At 37.5% G+C, this 15,734-nt stretch overlaps 2 pseudogenes; both read left to right on the plus strand.

Annotated features, from left to right (window-relative positions):
* LOC114270930 (NADP-dependent malic enzyme-like) overlaps nucleotides 1-14,675 on the plus strand; it is a 61,454-nt pseudogene extending 46,779 nt beyond the window's left edge.
* LOC114290077 (NADP-dependent malic enzyme-like) lies at nucleotides 4,654-11,342 on the plus strand (annotated as a pseudogene).
* Nucleotides 14,676-15,734: the final 1,059 nt, after the last annotated feature.

Below are 15,734 nucleotides of genomic sequence, written 5' to 3' on the forward strand. Positions count from 1 at the left end.
AACAGAAGGGTCCACATCCTTTTTCTCCACGCCTGCCGATTGTGGTCTACAAAATATACCTTCCACGACATGCTGTATCATTTGCTTCAGTTCAGCAAAATTGGTTTGTTCAATCAACGGTTGGTTATTGCCAAAACTGAAATATTGAAGCAGTTGCTTCAGCATTTCCTTAAGTTCAGCAACATTGGAGGAGAGGTTAATGATACACACATCATTGCCTTCCACTTAATCATACAAACACATAGATTAACTTAGTCTCATAATTCATCTTGAAATGATGTGGGTCAGCTCTGTCAAATATACGTAATGATTGGATAGATTACCTTCTCATTGCCAACTACTTGCTTGCCTCGAAAATGTCGCAACATGTCCATTAAATCTATTTGGTTTTGAAGAACTAGCTTCATCATTTCCTTCAATTCACAAATGTCCGACTGTACTTTGGTCATATGAACTTCATCATACTGTGGTTTTTGTTGGTTATCGACATGATGTGCGTCCATTTCTTCATCATCGGTGTCGCTTTCGTCCTTAGTGAAATCAAACTCCATCTAATCATACAAACACATAAATGAAGTTTGACATTGTATGTTGAGACAAGTGGGTCAATGGTGTCAAATGTGCATAATGGTTGGGTTGTTTACCTCATCTTTTTGGGAAATTTTGCTTCCTTAAGATACATCTCAGCGTCTCCCGTATTTGGGCATCACCCCAATCATGAAGCCGCAAGATGGACCGCATTGTAGTCGAGGTACTTGTGGAGCTCAGACAAACACAATCGAAGTACAATAACTGTCGACAGTAAGGGGGACATCATAATTAATTTTTTCTTCCCATGAAAATCAACTATATTCAGTAACAATGGCATTGATTCTTGTCAATTTTGAAGTGAACATACATAGAATACCGATTTTCTTTATTATGCTATGAACTTTATTGACACATATGATGCATTTTTTTATAGCAAATCAAGAACTTTATTGATGAAAAAAAATAAAATAAAATAAAAAATAAAAAACCTATGTACATGTTTGTGTATATGAATGGCTGAAACCGCAAGGACCTTTCCCAGAATGAATGCGTTTGCTTTCTTAATGGTCCTATCAAGGTTTCTTCTATATATTCTTCTTCAAGTCTGGCTACAAATGTGTATAAAATTTCATATTCAAGTTATCTCTCTGATTGATTATTCAAAATGGATGAAGAACAATCAATTTTGTTCCCTTCTTCACAAAGTAGGAAAATTGGTCCCTCCATTGAGGTTGGTCAAAAAATTTTGTTTTGTAGTCTTTATTGTTAAATTCATGACACTTGCAATCAAATAAACTCTTTCTGCGACCAGGACATTTGGTCGAGAAGAGTGTTATTTGTTGTACTGACATAACAAGTAACATTGTATTTCCTAACAAAGGCCAATTTCTTGAGCCATAACAGAACAATGCATGAAACATATGAAGGGGGGAATGGTAAAAACAATGGTTGATTACCATTCCATTAGCAGGAAAACACATCCAGTTGCATCAGGATGACCTTTGGTCTTATACTTGCGAACGCCTTTCAAAAGGAATTACAGTGCCAACTTTCTCCAATTACAAGCTCGCATACCATTGACGTCCTTTATGACATGAATGGACGATGGACTTAATGCAGCCATTGTGGTAGGACACAACATAGCCCCCAACACGTACAGCTCATATTTCCTCTGAAACTCGTCCTCCACACCATCAGTCTTGGTTAGATAAAGCCTCAACTGGTTCAAAGGAATGACTCCCTTAACAACTCCAACCTCTTCATAGATATTGGGATATGCGTCTAATGAACCAGTCAACTGCACATCATTGCCTTTTGACCGTATGCCCAATAAAACATTAACTGCCTTATAGGTGAGCCTCAGTTGACGACCATAAACGTTCAATGAACTAGTGTCAGAATCGAAGTTTTGTACCAACCATTTGCAAAAGTCGTGATCTATACGTGTACATTTCATCCCTAGGAGGCCACCAAACCCAATTTCAATGGTTGTCTGCTTTTGTGCTTCGTTAAACCGATTAACTAGATCAATAATTGACTTCAGTGATATGCGGACTTGCTTTCTAGTCTGCAAATCTTTTAAGTTTAAATTAATAAAAAAAAATAGAACCAACAATGTCTGGAAAGCAGGACCTAGCCAAATGATTTATGAAAACATGAAGCACGCAATTACCTTTTCAGATTTCGATGCACGTGGAACAACTTTGGCGTGTTCCTCGGCACTCACCTTAGCCATTTCCTCAAACCTCTTCTTCTCTTCAGAGGGGAGCGCCTTCCACCTTTCCTTAAGCTCCTTTCTTCTCTGTAAGTGTTAGACAAAAGTGACACACATACAAGACAATTAACAACTATAAGTCCAAAATAATTGTAACTACAAGTGCTGGCAAACGCAATATGTGTACAGTGTTGGTAATTAAATATGATTGCAAATAGAAATAACAGTTGTAGAAAAAAGTCAGAGGAAAAACGTAGATGGAGTTTTACAAAGAATCAAAATTTAGAAAAACAAGTACTTTCAAGTTGACATTATTGTGTGCTAGAAATCAATAAACGTGAAAGAATGAGAAGCCCAGTGCGACCATTCAATACAACTCGTGGATAGCAACCCAGTAAGTTTATCGTAACTTTATTGACACATATGAAAACTTACGCCTTTTGTGTTGTTGTCAGTTCTTGAAAAAAAATTACGCTTTTTTGTGTTGACTTACACTTTTTTGTGAAATCACTTACATTCTCTGTGAAAACTTACGCATTTTGTGTTGCTGTTAGTTCTTGAAAAAAAAACTTACCCGTTTTTATGTTGACTTATGCTTTTTTGTGAAATCACTTACACTATTTGTGAAAACTTATGCATTTTGTGTTGTTGTTAGTTCTTGAAAAACACTTGCGCCTTTTTGTGTTGACTTACGCTTTTTTGTGAAATTACTTACGTTCTTTCTGAAAACTTATGCATTTTGTGTTGTTGTCAGTTCTTGAAAAAAAACTTACGATTTATTGTGTTGACTTACGCATTATTGTGAAATCACTTACATTCTTTGTGAAAACTTACGCATTGTGTGTTGTTCCAAATATTTTGTACAGAGGCTTACACGTTTTTGTGAAAATTTACAGATTTTTCTGAAAATACTTACACATATATAATATAATATATTATTTGATTACTTTTACCTGTAAGGTGACCTGATATAAGTGTTAACACAAATTTGTATAACTAGTAACACAAACTTGTATAACCAAAAACATAAAAATGTATATGTACTTTGCATGTGGTATGCAAGGCTTACCTAAGAGGGCTCTTAATTTAGTACAAACCACAGCACACAAGTTCAAACACACCACAAACGACCATTCTTCCCTCTAGTGCATTATCACCCCAAAAATTTGCAATTGTTGGGCAGTCATCAAAGGAATCACTTTTGGATGCCATAAAAAGGTTAGGAATCTAGATTTCACATTGAAATTTTTTATAGTTTAAGGTTTTTTTTTTTTTAGGGGGGAAATCCCCATTGAAATTTCTTAGGGTTTAGGATTTTTATTTATTATTGGAAATCTCCATTGAAATTTGTTAGAGTTTAGGGTTTTGGGTTTTGGATTTTGAAAAATTGATTTAAAAATTGAACCAAACACACCCTCACCTTTTTGTTGGTGTGCTCATCAATGCCAGATGGATTCATCCTTTACTTGGTTGCAACTTTACTTTTTTCAATGTCAAATCTTCAAGCCAAAAACTTCAAGGAGCTATCATGACTATTAGAATAACTAATCTACGGAAGTAGGGGAGAAAAGAGGGTATAGCGTTTTCAACACTTTGGTGTGCAATGAGAATTTTTGCATTTTGAGGTGTGTATTTGCTTTGATGACCATGATTGTCTTTAATAGTAATTTTACTTAAGGCTATTATTGTAATAAATATTTAAAGACTTTAATGATGTGTTTTGAGATTATTATTGGTGTGTAAATACAAGCTCCAATGGAAAATGATGATAACTAACTTAAAATGGCATTTTTACCTTTATAATACTTATAAAGGGTAAATTCTATTTTCACACACCTACTTACCTCAGTGCATATCATTTCTCAATGCACACACTTATTAATTTAATTATTAATTATTCTTCTCAATCCATACACTAAATGTTTCAATTATACCATTCACTCGTACCATTGTACCCACACCACCTCAACCCTCCTTTTACAAACTTGTTGAAAATTGAAGACCCGTTACTACAATTCCATTCCAGACAAAGAAAACCACAGTCAAAGTGAAGACCACAGTCTTCCATTGAAGACCTCTATTCCATTGACAACACCATTATGACCCTCCATTGCATTGTTGAGGTGAGGCATCTCCTATTTTCCATTTTGTGATTGCATTTACCATTTTGTTTTAAACTTGACTAAACAATCAAACTTGCCTATGATCTTATAAAAATTGTATTGTGTGGATACAAATAGTAGTAGCAAAAAATTAGATTATCACCCTTCAACTTCAAGAAGAACAACGAGGTCTTGAGATGGGTTCTATTCAAAAGAGCTAGACGAAGAGCTCGAGGCCGTGAATCGCTTGAACTGCATACTTATGTCGGGAAAATTGAATTTTCTTAGGAAAGTAGACGAAAATAGATGGAGGAAATGGAAATGGTTTTGGGGGAATTCATGGAATTTGCAATTGTTGTTGATGTGAGAAGTGTGTAGAAATGGGTATGAAGCAATTTCCATCTACATCCACATTTACTGTGACCTAGCCAAAGGTTTTCCTTTTGAAAATTCTGAGATTTTTTTGTTTTAAAAAGATGTACATAAAGAAAATTGAAATAGAATATTAAAGGTGTATTTTAACGTCCATTATAGTCATTTTATTTTAGGGTATAATCATCATTAAAATAAAGTTTCATTAAGTGTTACGTGTGTGGAAATAGAATTTCCCTTATAGATGTTTAAATTGACATTTTTACCCTTCATTTCAATGATCAAAATGCCCTCAAAAGTATTTTATTTCTTTATTACACTGGGAGCTTCTATATATCTCTCTTCGGACACACAAGCTAAGAAGAAAATATGAATCTGAAAGTGTAAAAATCCAAAAAAAAAAAAAAAACCCTAATTTTTTCAACTAGACAAATTCTTAAGAAAATTTTTTATACCATGTTTGGATTGCAGCTTTAGTTTGAATATTTTCAAAGCTTAATCTTGTTAATGTTGTTCTAATATTGGTTTGATTTCTTACCATCACTTTACAGTTTGTAGATTTTGCAAACCACAATGCTTTTGAGCTGCTAGAGAAATATGGTTCTACTCATCTTCTCTTCAGTGATGATATTCAGGTATATGGCAACATGGTGATATCCAGGTTTGGAATCCTGTGTTGTTGTCTAAATTTTGCAGGGGACAGCATCTGTGGTTCTTGCAGGTCTTATTGCAGTACTGAAGTAGTTGGCGGTACCTTGGCTAAGCATACATTTTTATTTTTTGGTGCTGGGGAAGTAAGAATCTAATTGCTGCTTTACTTCTTTCATCTCATCTATATTTTGGCATTCTAAGGAAAATCAAAAACTAAATATATGGAGCATGGGACAGCGCAGGTCAAAATATTGGGCAGCTAATAACTTCAGTGGAAACTTATTAATGTATTCACACTATAGACCTATTTTCTCTCTACAGGATCATGCAGAAGAATTCCCTCTCTCACTCATATTGAAGCCTCATTCATTCTAATTGTTTTTCAGTAGTCCCAGTTTTGAGCATAATGATAGTCTTGCATTTCACTCCCCCCCCCCTCCGCCCCCCGCCCGCAGTCAAAAGAGAGAGAGAGAGAGAGAGAGAGGGAGGATCTTTTTGGTTAGGCAGTTTTAATTTTCAAGTTCTTATTTTGTCATCCCTTTCCAGCAATCTGCTTCTAGATCATCAAGCATCGGTCATCAACAGAAGAATGCATAATCAAATTTATTTTTATCTATCTCACTCTAGTCCTCTGAATTGTAGGCTGGAACTGGAATAGCAGAACTTATAGCTCTTGAGATGTCAAAACAGGTAATCATTTGCTTCCATGTGGACTTTATCTTTAGGTTATTTCTTAAAGTATGTTTAGAGCAACCCTCCGTGTGGTTGCTGTAAGTATTCTAAAAGAATTTGTATATTCAATTGTGTATTGTTTACAAAGAGGTCATCAATTTATATAGCCTAATCCTAGGACTGAAAAAGGAAATACAAAGAAAAAGGAAATACAGAGATTCCTATTTTTACACAATCATGCCATATATACAATAAATATTCTCACGCCCCTGCTCAAACTCAAGGTGTTTTAGCAGAAAACACTGAGAGTTTGCTAAGAAGAAACTGAAACCGAGTGGTAGTGTGAGCCTTGGTGAAGAAGTCCGCAAGTTGCAAAGCCGAGGAGACAAAAGAAAGCGAGATAGAGCTAGACTGCAGATGCTGTCAGACAAAATGACAATCAATCTCAATGTGTTCCATCCATTCATGGAAGACAATATTGTGGGCAATTTGAATTGCACTGCAGTTGTCACAACAGAGGGAGGTCAGAGAAGACTGAGGTACACCCAAATCAGAGAGAAGACAACGAAGCCAAACAAGCTCAGCAGTAGCATGAGCCATAGCACGATACACAACTTCGGCAGTAGAGCGACCAACAACAGCTTTTTTCTTTCTTTTCCAAGAGATCAAGGAATCGCCAAGAAACATATAGAAACCAGAGGTTGACTTGAGATCATTAACATCACCAGCCCAATCAGAATCAGCATAGGCGACCAGGTCTAAAAAGGAAGTAGAGGACAACAGCAAGCCCTGAAAGATGGTACCCTGGAGATAGCGAAGAATGCAAACCAAAGCAGCCCAATGGATAGAACGAGGAGCAGAAACGAACTAACTAACCACATGAACAACATAAACAAGATTAAAGAAAGTGACAGTTAAATAAACTAAACAACCCACCAGCTCACAATAGAAGGTGGGATCATCCAGAGGGACACCATCAGTAGAGTTGAGCTTTACATTAAGCTCAATAAGTGTATCAAAAACCTGTGTATCAGTAAGACCGGCACGTTGAATAACCTCATTAGCATACTTGGCCTGAGACAGAAAATAGCCCTTTGGAAAAGAGGCAACCTCAATACCAAGAAAATACCGCAATGGACCTAGATCCTTCAGTTTGAAGGTGCGGAAGAGATGTTGCTTGATCTCAGAGATAGCAGAAGAGTCAGATCCGGTGATGATCATATCATCCACATAAAGTAGGAGAGCAACAAAACTAGCCAAGGTATATCTTAGAAACAAAGCAGAGTCGGAAGCAGAAGGATGAAACCCAAACTCGGTAACGGCAGTCTGAAAGCGATCATACCAAGCACGAGGAGACTACTTCAAACCATACAGAGCACGCCGAAGATGACAAACCTACCCAAAGGAGTGAAGAAGACCAAGAGGATGCATGTAGACCTCCTCAGTGAGATGACCATCAAGAAAAGCATTCTTAACGTCCATTTGATAGAGAGGCCAATGTCGAATAGTAGCAATAGAAATCAAGGTATGGACAGTAGTCATCTCTGCAACCGGGGCAAATGTCTCCTCATAATCAATACCATACTCTTGTGAGAAACCCTTGGCAACCAAGCGAGCTTTGTAGCACTTGAGAGAACCATCAGAATGAGTCTTGACTTTATAGACCCATTGGTAACCAACTAGATTCTTGCCAACAGACTAAGGAACCAACTCCCAAGTGTTAGTCTTCTGTAAGGCAAATAACTCATCCTCCATAGCTTGAACCCAATTAGGATCCTGACAGGCCTCCATGTAAGACTGTGGTTCTGAAAAAGAATGACTAACAGACAAAAAACTACGATAGGAAGCAAAAAAAACATGTATTAGACCAACCTACCCTGTTTGGAGGACGATGCTCACAAGTAGAATATCAGTGCATAGCAGGATCAGAGTCGTCAAAAGCAGAAGGAGCAACAACGAGAGTAGAGACAACTGGTGGTGGGGGAGCCTGGCGACTAGAATAGACCAACAACGGAGGGGAAAATGTAGCTGAAGGAGGAGAAAGAGCTATGGGTGACGCAGATAGAGAAGTAGGAATGGCCTCAGGAGGAACAGTGGAGATGTACTCATCAGACGGGACCTCAGAAGAAAATGGATCAATGTGAACTAAATCCTCTTTGGAAACAGGAGCAGTGAGAGGGGGAAGCTGAAAGTAAATAGACGTTCGAGAAAGGCAACATGATGGGAGGCACAAAGGCAACGAGAGATAGGGTCATATCAACGGTAGCCTTTCTGAGTAAGACTGTAACCTAAAAAGACGCATAAGACAGACTGGGCACTGAGTTTGGTCTTATCTTTACGAGGAAGGAAGACAAAACAAGTAGACCCAAAGACATGTAGGAGGGAATAATTGAGAGGTTGGGAATATAAAGCTTTATAAGGGGACTGACTGGAGAGTAGGGAAGTCAGCATGCGATTAAGGAGGAAAGCCGCAGTAAGAACTGTCTCACCCCAAAATGGTGCCGGAACAAAGGCAGAACGAAGGAGAGATCGAGCCGTCTTAAGGAGGTAACGGTGTTTACGCTCAGCACGACCATTTTGGGCAAGGGTATCAGTATAGGAGGTTTGGTGAATGGTACCCAATAGAGCCAAATACTCACATAATTCAGTTTTGAAGTATTCCCCACCCAAGTGAGACCGAAGTATTTTAATTGTGGCCCCAAACTATGTAGTGATCATAGACAAAAAGGTACGATATATCTGGTAGAAGTTAGATTTATGAGCCATAAGATAAACACAGATATAATGGCTACAATCATCAACAAAGGACACATAGTACGCAGAACCCCCTTTAGTGAGAACAGGAGAAGGGCCCCAGACATCAGTATGTACAAGAGAAAAGGGGGAAGCAGAAATAAAAGTATTGTTATTAAAAGGTAAAGTTGTCATTTTAGCAAATTTACATCCTCGATATTCATTAATTTGACTAGGAGAAACTTTACCTAACAATCTTGACTGAGCTAAAGACCGCAAGCGGTCAACAGACAAATGACCTAAGTGAGAATGCCATAAATAAAACTGACTCAACTAAGAATCTAACTGAAAAGATAAAAGTGCAACGGGGGAGGTAGAAAAAGAAAGATGCAGACTTTCCACCACATAGAGATCTCCAACTCTACAGCCGGTCCCAATCTGCTTCTTGGACACCCGATCCTGCACACAACAGACAGAAGAAGAAAAGATAACATCAAAACCAAAAGCATCAAGCTGACTGATAGAAAGTAAGCTAACAGACAATTGAGGAACATAAAGAAATGGTAACAGTAGACATGGCAGAGGATAAGACAAACCTAATAGATAAGATAGACATACCAAACCCATTAGTTTTGGAGTAAGGAAGGTGAGGAGTCATATGATGAGATGCACTAGAATCAAAAAGCCAGACAGAGGAAGGAATACTTGAAGAGGACCCAAGCAAACCTGAATGACGAGAGGTAAGAGCAGAGGCAGATGAAGATGACTGAGAGATGGACCAGAGATGCTGAAGCTAAGCAATCTGAGCACTCAAGGAAGCCAAGTCAGGATCAGAAGCAAGAGTAAAGGCAGTATAAGCAGTAAGGGGGCGAACAGTACTCGAAGCAGGACCTCAGAACTGTGGCTGAGACGGTTGAGAAGACTGAGCAGACTGACGACCCTTCTTGGGACAATTGTACTTCCAATGTCCCTTCTGATGACAAAAATCACACTCATCAGAGGCTAGTGGCCCTTTCTTGGGCTTTGCAGTGACCTGAAGTGGATGATAGGGGATTGACAGCGGAAGAGGCTGAGTAGGAGCCAAGAAGATAGATGGAGACAGAGGCTGGCTGGCCGTCTTAAGATGGGTTTCCTCGAAAAAGAGCTCACGAACAATAGCGTCCACAGAGGGAAGAGGAGACCGATGAAGGATGCCACCACGGATAGCCTCACATTGGGGGGAAAGAGCCGTTAAGAACTACACTAAACAACCCTGTTCTCGAAACTCAACATAAGTGTCTAATACCTTGAGGCTGGATGGTTCCATGAGAGCCAATTGATCCCAATGACTTGTCATCTCAATATAGAAATCCTGAATAGTCTGATCTCGTTGATGAGCACTCTGAATAGTTATTTCCAACTCATACTGCTTGGCAAAGTTGGACTGCTGATAAACACCCAGTAAATAATCTCACACCTCCTTGGCAGTACTATATTTAGAAAACATCATTCCAATACAGTCATCCACAGAATTATGAAACCAGGTCAGAACTTGGGCATTATCACAATCCCAGGTATCACAGGAAGTCAGATATCCTTCCGCCTTCGAGTCCAATGGCTGAGGAACAGAACCAAAAACATATCCCCATTTTTTTTTTACCAAGAAAGAAGTTCTTCATAACACTGGCTCATTAGGCATAATTGTTACCAGTGAGTTTGCACTTGATAGCTTGGGTTTTAGTGTCCAACATTATAATGAAACAAGGGTTATAGAATTATAATATTCAGAAGGTGTTGGGTCAAACAATAATAAATCTAAAATAAATTTTGAGTTTATTAACCCCAAACCAAACCAAGCTACATGAGCAGAGAGAGAGAGAGAGATACAGAGGTCGTGACAATGTAATCCGAGATGAGATGAAGCAGAGATGAGACAAGGCGAAGCAAATGACTGAGGGAGACGACGACGAAATGACGACAAGACTCAGCAGAAAGGGCTGAGGGAGACGACCATGCTAGGGCTCGTGAACACACAGATTGATGGCTAGGGCTCGCGAGCACATAGACTGATGGCTGAGGTAAATGACGGTGCTAGGGTTTATGAGCACAGAGATTGACTAGAGACAACTGCGGAAGATAACAGCACTAAGGTTACAAACACGGCTCTGATGCCATGTACCTATTCTAAAAGAATTCATATATTCAATTGTGTATTGTTTACAAAGAGGTCATCGATTTATATAGCCTAAATGAAAAAGGAAATACAAAGATTCGTATTTTTACACAATCATACCATATATACAATATATATTCTCACGATTGCTTGGTGATTCTCTTATTTTATTCGTCTGTTATAGACCAAAGCTCCTTTGGAAGAGATGCAAAAGAAGATTTGGCTTGTGGACTCAAAGGTAGTCAAAAGTCTAGTAAACGTTCCTTGCTAAATGATGGATATTTAGTCGATCATGACTGTTCATATTTTTATTTTGTTTCAATTTTTACCTTTTTTGGCACTTGTGTCTTGCATTAATCATAGCATGTGATTTCTGTTGCAGGGATTAATCATAACCTTGGGCTCCCGAACGTAAACCCGTTAAGGATCTTTTAGATGCTGTCAAGGTTTGATGCATTCCCTTTGTGTCTATATTTTATTATAAGAAGATAGTTCTCAGTGATTATTGGACGCCATTTCATTTTCAAATGTCATCAGGCTATCAAGCCGACAGTTCTAATTGGTTCATCTAGAGTGGAAAGAACATTCACAAAAGAGGTGATCAAGGCCATGGCCTCCTTCAATGAGCTACTCTCTCTCTCTCTCTCTCTATACAAAATTTTCTCGCAAGACTTTAAATGAATGGCATGCAGAAACCTCTCATTATGGCTCTCTCCAACCCAACCTCACAATCTTTGTGCACGGCTGAAGAAGCTTACACCTGGAGTCAGGTAAATATAAATTATGTATTTTTTCTTATCCCATAATTTGATGCTTTAATGTAAAGTAATGTATGATTGGATTTAAATACAAAACTAACAAATTTCTTTGTTCTGAAAAAAGGGACATGCAATTTTTGCCAGTGGAAGTCCATTTGACCCTATGGAATACAACGGCAAATTCTTGTACCTGGCCAGGGTCTTTTACTTTGTACTTCTAGTTTTTTGGTGTAAAATCCTTAATACATCTGAGATGGATACTAAAAACTAATTTTGATGGCCTTTTCTTCTTTCTTTTTTCTTTTGTGATCCATTCAGGCAAATAATGCATATATTTTCCCTGGATTTGGTTTAGGTTTGGTCATCTCTGGTGCAATTTGTGTACATGATAAAATGCTTCTGGCAGCCTGTAAGTACACTACATATAACATAATTAGATATATTATAAGTTGAATACAATTTACTTGCTAATTGAAGAGAAAGGAATTCTTTCCTTTATTTTATTTCATTTTACTTTGCTTTATTTTTTTTTTTCCATTTCCTTTGGTCACATATCTATATAGGGCATCAATAATGAATAAACTCTTAGAAAAAGTTTTGAGATGTTTACTCAGATTCCAATAGAATGTAAACTAAATGACACCTTGTGTTTGTTTTATTCCCTTGATGTGTGATCTGGTTTTGTTAGGGCGATTTGGCTCAATGGTAAGGCTTGCCATTAGCATCCCTAGTAGCACAGGTTTGAGTCATAGACATAATCTCTTCAAAAATGAAAGAAAGACTATGTACATCTTATCCTCTCTAGATCCCTGTTTTAGCAGAAGCTTCATACACTAGGCCGCCCATAATCATGTGCGAAACACAATGGAAAACATTTGGCAAAACCTATTTAATTGAAGTTACTTCTATGCAAACGGGCACAACAAATAGCTAGAATGGTTCACCTTTGTATCTAAACCATCTACTCTCCTTTGTAACAGCAGAGGCTTTGGCTGGGCAAGTAACAAAAGAGAACTTCGACAAGGGTTTGATCTATCCACCATTCTCTAATATCAGAAAGATCTCGGCCCGCATTTGCTGCTGATGTAGCTGCTAAAGAATATGAACTTGGTGAGTTAGTGAGTGTACCTTTGGAAGTCCATTTGGTTCATCTAGAGTGGGAAGAACATTCACAAAAGAGGTGATTGAGGCCATGGCCTCCTTCAATGAGGTACTCTCTCTCTCTCTCTCTCTCTCTCTCTCTCTCCAAAATTTTATAATAAGATTCTAAATGAATGGCATGCAGAAACCTCTCATTATGGCTCTCTCCAACCCAACCTCGCAATCTGAGTGCACAGTTGAAGAAGCTTACAGCTGGAGTCAGGTAAAAATAAATTATGCATTTTTTCTTATCCTATAATTTGATGTTTTGATGCAAAGTAATATCTGATTGGATTTAAATACAAAACTAATAAATTTCTCTACTCTAAAAAAGGGACATGCAATTTTTGCCAGTGGAAGTCCAATTGACCCTGTCGAATACAATGGCAAACTCTATCTACCTGGCCAGGTTCTATTACTTTATACTTCTAGTTTTTTGGTGTTATATACTTAATACATCTGAGATGGATACTAAAAACTGATTTTGATGGCACCTTTTGTTTTTTTGTTTTTTAGTGATCAATTCAGGTAAATAATGCATATATTTTCCCTAGATTTGGTTTGGGTTTGGTCATCTCTAGTGCAATTTGTGCACACGATGAAATGCTTCTGGCAACCTGTAAGTGCACTACATATTACATAATTAGATACATTATAAGTTGAATACAATTTACTTGCTAATTGAAGAGCAAGGAATTCATTCCTTTAATTTATTTCATTTTACCTATGCTTTATTATTTTTTTCCCTTTCCCTGGTCACATAACTATGCAAGTCATAAATAATGAATCGACACTCTTTAGAAAAAGTTCTGAGATGTTTACTCAGATTCCAATAGAATGTAAACTCAAAAAACACCTTGTGTTTGTTTTATTCCCTTGATGTGTGATCTGGTTCTGTAAGGGCGATTTGCCATTAGCATCCCTGGTGGCGCAGGTTCAAGTCATTGAAACAGTCTCTGTACATCTTGCCCTCTCTAGATATCCTTTTAACATAAGTTTTTTACACTGGGTTGCCCATAATCATGTGTGAAGCACTATGGAAAACTTTTGGTGAAACCTATTAAATTGTAATTCCAGGCGATACGCACAACAAATAGATAGAATGGTTAACCTTTGTATCTGAATCATCTACTTTCCTTTGTAACAACAGAGGCTTTGGCTGAGCAAGTAACAAAAGAGAATTTGGGCAAGGGTTTGATCTATCCACCATTTTCTAATATTAGAAAGATCTCTGGCCACATTGCTGCTAATGTGGCTGCTAAAGCATATGAACTTGGTGAGTTAGTAAGTGTACCTTTGGTTGCTTCATGTGTCTTACCTCCGCTGTAATTGCCCCTTGAAGCATGTTTATTTTTATGACTTTCACAATGTTTCCTAGGGTTGGCAACACGTCTCCCTCGGCCTGATATTCTGGTGAAGTACGCTGAAAGCTACATGTATACTCCCAATTACAGAAGCTTCCGATGAATTGTTGAATTGTGAGCAGAAACTATGGCTAGTAGTTAATGTAGTGTGTTTCTTCAGAGTCTTATATATTCTTGTTTGGCGTCTCTCCTTTTCCCTCTACATTCCAATCATGGTGTTTCGGAACTTTTGTGGTGTTGTAACCTTTAGAGTTTATATTAGAACAATGACAGTAAGAGTCGGGTTGGATGAAAGGTTAGTTATAGTTTAAACATTGTCAACTTCAGTCTCTACTTGCTACTCACTACCAGTTTAGTAGTCTCTATGAAGTCACAAAAGCTGTGGAAATATGGAGAAATTCAAACTGACCTGTGAAGCATCCGATGTGGTGGTACTTGTAGAATCAACCACTTGCCTCAATTGAGGATTTGGAATGCCAAGCTTGTCATTCTCAAGATGTATTACTAACTTTTGATGCTAAGCTTCACTTGAATCGTATGATAGAGAGAGTTCAAAATAAAAGGATATGAGAGAGCGTCAGAGCTGGACAAAGGATTTTCAGCCTAACTGCCTTCTATGTGTAATTGTAATAGAATACAATGTTTTTTAATAAATCAATCCCCGTGTTCTTTGGCCCAAAGCTAAATTGTATCTTCCCCCATTGACCTATTTCTTTGAGTTGTTAGTTCTTAGTGGCCAGTGTGGCAAATGAGCTGAGCTGAGCTCGTTTGTCTATCAAGCTCAAAAAAGAAAAGTTTGAGTTGAGCTTGAATATTTATAGTAATTAATGCTTGAGCTCAGCTCAGTTCGTAGTTGTGAGTTCGTAGTTGTGAGTTCTTAGTGGCCAGTGTGGCAAATGAGCCGAGTTGAACTGGTTTGTTTATCTAGCTCAAAAAAGAAAAGTTTGAGTTGAGCTTGAATATTTATACTAATTAATGCTTGAGCTCAGCTCAGTTCCTTAATATTAATTATATTCAAGTTTGGTTTGAAACTTAATAATGAAGAAAAATGATAAAGTTTGGTTTGAAACTCAATAATGATCGATTTTGGTTTGAAACTTAATAATGAAGTTATGCTCGAGTTTGGTTTGAAACTCAATAATGAAGAAAAAAATTGACTTGAACCTTGAGTGATTCATTTATTAAACGAGCTCAAAAGATTGGTTTGACATTGTTTATGTATGTAATAAACTGAGCAGAGTTGAACTCTTATTGAATTTGTTAAACAAACCTAAAAATTTAATTTGAACTCGCTTATATATGTAACAAGTAGAGTTGAGCTCTTACTGGGTTTATTAAACAAGCCTAAAAATTTAATTTGAACTTGCTTATATATGTAACAAACAGAGCAAGGTTGAACTTTTTTTCATAGTGTCACACCACGTTGACAACACAAGAGGGGGGGAAATTAAGTTGGTAAATATGACTTAAAATAAAATAATTCAATAAAATTAACTTGCTCAAGTAAAATAAAAGAATGAACATATAAAATATGAGCAATAATGT

This window comes from Camellia sinensis, chromosome 13 (genome assembly GCF_055761805.1).
Source record: "Camellia sinensis isolate YWXY chromosome 13, ASM5576180v1, whole genome shotgun sequence".
Taxonomy (NCBI): Eukaryota; Viridiplantae; Streptophyta; class Magnoliopsida; order Ericales; family Theaceae; genus Camellia; species Camellia sinensis.